Below are 4,835 nucleotides of genomic sequence, written 5' to 3'. Positions count from 1 at the left end.
TACTTTTTCGCACCATCACCATCAACTGCAAAACCAGATCGATTCGGCAAGACGGAAACGCTCTCTGTTTGGTGGGATCAGAAAGATGTGGTGTATTATAATCTTCTGTAATTTGGTTAAACTGTTAATGCTAATCGCTGAAGACAACAAACGATCAATTTGAACCATGATTTTATTGAAAAATTTGAGCAGCCGTGGCGCAGTTGTTAGAGTTCTGGCTCAGAACCCAGAGGTCCAAGGTTCGATGCCAGCTCTAGCAAAAAAAGCGACATTGGTACGGAAGGAGGCGTAAACTTCTTGTTAAATGCTCTCCCGCGGTGCTCTGTGATAAAACCGTAAGGACTTCTGGGAGCACCTAAAATAACTACAAAAAAAAAAAAAAAAAAATAAAAACGACCAGGATGGGCCAGATGACACAACAAAATAATTTTGTTACACAAAGCAAAACCTGTTCAGGACACATTCAAAGCAATTCAAAGATCAATGATTCTGTGACGTATTTACTTTCGACAACAACTTTGTCTCGCTTCTTGGGATTTTGATTTCTTATTTGCTGTTGTTTTTTGAAATTCCCTTCAATTACTTGGTTTGCCTATTGTATTTCTTCTGGAACTAATTGAGGAGTAACAACTGATGGTAGTTGAAATGCTGTTGATGGAGTCACTCGTACTGTTTGTGAAAACGCTGATGGTTTTTTTGGAGGTGGTATTGGTGCTGGTGCATTGTATTGCTCTGAAAGCTTGAATTTCTTGCTATACACTGCAAGATAGAAACCTGTAAATTATTTATACAGCACTTAAATTTTATAAATTGCAATGGTATTACAAGTATGGTTTTGAAATCACACATTTGCAACATTTTTAATATATACATATACAAATATAATATTTATAAAGATGGGAAATAATATTATCTTATAAAAGCGCATCTCTATTTAATATAAATAGGTAGCGAAATTTCCCCATTTTTTCGGTAATAACTTCCGAACAGTTTAAAATTGGATTTTGAATAAAATTCAATTTTAATTTTTTAAGAAAAAAAAAGAACAAAATACAAATTTATTAAAAATTTATATTTTGGTCTTTTAAGTTTTTGACTGAAACAAACAACTCGATTTTTAGGAGAATTTTAAATTTCCTGTTTTTTTTAAGATTATTTTGTCAATTAAACTTCATATCTCTTTAAAAAAAGTATTTTTTGACATACATTATATATATATATTATATGTATATTAATAAGAAGTTTGTTTTACTTCTAAAAGCAAATTTAAATCTTAAAAAAATCTTATTTCTTAGTAGAGTTTTAGTTATAAAAATAGAGATCGACTGGTAGCGAAATTTCTAAAGTAGCGAAATTAAGCTATTTTACTCGACATATTTTGTATAATTATATATATTAACAACGTTTCAAATGTGTGATTTTAAAAATATACTTGCAATTTAATAAATTTAATCGCTTTTATAAATTTATTAATTGTTGGAATGCACCGTTACGCAATTGCAATTGTGAAACACTGCGCTATAAAAGGTTTGAAGTTGTAAAACTTGCGACACACTGACAAATAATAAACTTAAAAAAAGGTGAAAGAGTAATTTCATTAGTGTTAGAGAAAGAGAAAATATTATATATTTTATATTAAATTTTTAAATCTTATATAAGATGTTATAAATAATGTTATTATAATATATTATTATTATTTTCAGCTGTTTTAAATAGTTTAGAGTTTATTCAGCCAATAAATAGCAAGCGATTATTTCAGTACAACTACTGGTTGTTTCAATACATCATGAAGTACTTGATTAACCACATAAGAAACTAGAGGTAAATTAAAATAAGTTTGAAAAAAGATTTTTTTGTTAAAATTTCCTGTTATCATGAGTGTATTTTGCAGTTAGATAAACATTAAAATTAGAATATATCTTCAATTTATTATGATGCTTTTAAAGGTTACAAAAAAAAGTTCAAAAAAAGATATTCGATACCCTTCCCTACTTTCATAGTTGATAGGTCAATGATTTAACTAGTAATTTAATTGAATGTTTACTTTTAAGGACTTCATACGTATAGACTTTAGGTCTTCTTTTTATATAACCTTTCCAAACTTTTTGCTAGTTGCTTAATTTATTAGACCGGGTGAATAAAAAATTGCTTTTACTCAGTAATTGATCAACTTTACGTAAATAAAAACTATAGCAATTTTCCTCAAATTTTTATTCACGTAAAGCTGAGCAGTTACTAGCATTTTTGGAGTAAATTGCTCTTAACTTTACGTGAATAAAAATTTGAGCCATTTTGCTTAAATTTTTACTAACATAAAGCTGAACAACAACTACAAAAACACTGAGAAAAAGCGATTGCTTTTTTTTATTCACCCGGCCTAATAATGCGAACTTTCATTCACCCGGCCTAATAATGCGAACGTAACATTTTCATTAACATAAACAAGTAAAGAAATTTTAAATTTTCTTATTTTTATTTAACTATTATGAACACACAAAAAAGTATTATAAATGAAAAATATGAAAAAATGAAATTAATATGAAAATATTATATATGAAAAGCCTTTTTCCAAAAGAGAGCCAAGTCTATTTTTTCTAAAATTATTTTTTCTAAAAAGTTTTTTCAACATTTCTTTATTGATATTCAAAAAAAAAAAAACGCCTGATAATTAGTTTTTTTAAACTTTTTTGAAAATAATAAAAAATGTGACGCGTTTTAGAAAAACTCTTTTCTCTTAAAAGAAGATTTTTTAAAAAAAATGCTTTGCCCTCACCACCACCAGTATGTGAAAGTTCTAAAATATCATAGAAATTGCGGGCTTTTTTGGATTGGTTGTGAGATGTTTAATAAAAAAAAAAAGCTAGTGTCACCAGTGAACATACTTCTTATCGAGATACTTTACTAAAATAAATTTAAAAAAGTAAATTTCCTAGTATGGATTCTATTTCATTCATTGTTACTCTATTTAGTTTTATTAAATCCATAGTTACTGTTTATATCTTTGGTTGGTTTGGTTATATCATTATAAAATATAAGATACTGGGATTATGCTAGATTACCGGTGGTTAAAAAATATATATTTAGTTTACCGCAATATGTAAGAGCTAAGTGAGCTCATTACTATAAATGAGTCAGTGTTTTTTTAAAGATTTTAAACAAAACACTGATTCAATTATAGACGAGACTTTACTATATTGACGTTTACCATGATAACGGTATAAATTAAAACAAAGTACGAGCACACATCTAAGCTTATAATGACGTAATCAAAGCATAATACGCGGGTATTATGAAAAAAAAACAACATGTTTACTAAAAACATGGTTGTTTTTCATTAATTTTTTTTTACGTCGCAGTTAACGTCATAAAGTTTAACGTATTGTGTTTTGTTTAGATTATTAAATATAAAACTTAAGTGTCCAGCACAAGTCAACAAAAATCAAAACTAATATTTAAAGTTTACATACTTTAACAAATAGATATCGATGGAAAACTACGATAATAAAAGAGTTAATATTGAAGAATTGTACGCAAAAGTTATAAAGAACAACCCAACTAAACAAAAGGATTCCTTAGTACTGTTATCTAATAAAAACAACTACGGTCTTACAAGAAAAGGCGCATGTAGAGTCCGCAAAATATCAACGCACAGATCATTAGAACCACTTTCGCATTTTGATCAGTTAAATTTTTGCATTAACGCAAGAAATGAAAATAAAAGTTTATCAACAGAAGTAAAACAATTCTATAAAAATAAAGATTTAATGCCTAAACGTGAAAACAGTGAGCCCTTTTATTGGATATTAGAAGAGACAAATAGCACACATGGTTGTGAAAAGGAACGTGAAGTTGCGATGAAGAATCACAGCAAGGCTGATGACGGTTTTGATGATTTGCACATTTATGAAGAGATTGAAATAAATTTAATTGAATTTGACTAAATTTTTACTTTGATTGTTACGTATCCTAAAGTATATTATAAATCTTAAATATATGTATATATGTTTATATATAAATATATAAACTAAAAACTACAAAATGCTTTTATTTATCACACTTGTAATTTAATAGTATAGTAACCAAAATGTAAACAGTATAATATTTATAGTTGGGGCGTTATAACATTATATTTATAGTATGGTTGTAACTATTTTATATATTTATACTAGGGGTGTGATAATTTTATTTATTTACGCTAGGGGTGTGATAATTTAAATATTTTTATTGGGGCTGTAGAAGTTTTGTATATTTTAACTAATACCGTAATAATTGTATATATATTTATACTAGGGACGTAGTAATTTTATACATGTCTTTTTATTTATTTTTAAATATAAATATTAATATATTAGTAATGGTTTATGTTTTATGATAAAATTTTCTATTGTCTCAAATTTTATAAAAAATTTATCAAAGTTGAAACCATTTTTTCAAAATAAAAATTATAATTGTATTTTTGCATTTATTTATTAGTTCTCAGGTTTTAGTAACCACAGTTTCTTAAATGTAATTTAACAACTATTTTTTAAGTATAATTTAGGTGTATTAAAAAAATTTAAACAATTGCAGTAAATAAAAAAACATGTAAATGCTGTTGAAACAAAAATATACTGTAAAATCTTATTTGCAACAAATATTTACGTCTATATATTGCAAATGTTTATAATCTGTTTATTCTTTGTCTATTTAAGTACTTCGTCTATTATTATTTTCAAAATAATTACCGGTTTCAAAATAATTACCGGTTTCAAAATAATTACCGGTTTTTGTTCTTTTATTGTTTTAAACAATTATTTATGTTCACAAAAATGGTCGTAATTTGATTGTAATATATA

At 26.4% G+C, this 4,835-nt stretch overlaps 1 long non-coding RNA gene across 1 annotated transcript; it reads left to right on the top strand.

Annotated features, from left to right (window-relative positions):
* The first annotated feature begins 1,513 nt into the window (after positions 1-1,513).
* LOC136089356 (uncharacterized) lies at positions 1,514-4,314 on the top strand. Its single transcript, XR_010642980.1, has 3 exons — positions 1,514-1,580; positions 1,704-1,821; positions 3,395-4,314. It is a non-coding gene; the product is annotated as an uncharacterized LOC136089356 (long non-coding RNA).
* The last annotated feature ends 521 nt before the right edge of the window (positions 4,315-4,835 follow it).

This window comes from Hydra vulgaris, chromosome 13, assembly GCF_038396675.1.
Source record: "Hydra vulgaris chromosome 13, alternate assembly HydraT2T_AEP".
NCBI lineage: Eukaryota > Metazoa > Cnidaria > Hydrozoa > Anthoathecata > Hydridae > Hydra > Hydra vulgaris.
The sequence above is the reverse complement of the archived record's forward strand: the minus strand, read 5'-3'. Positions and strand labels throughout refer to the sequence as shown.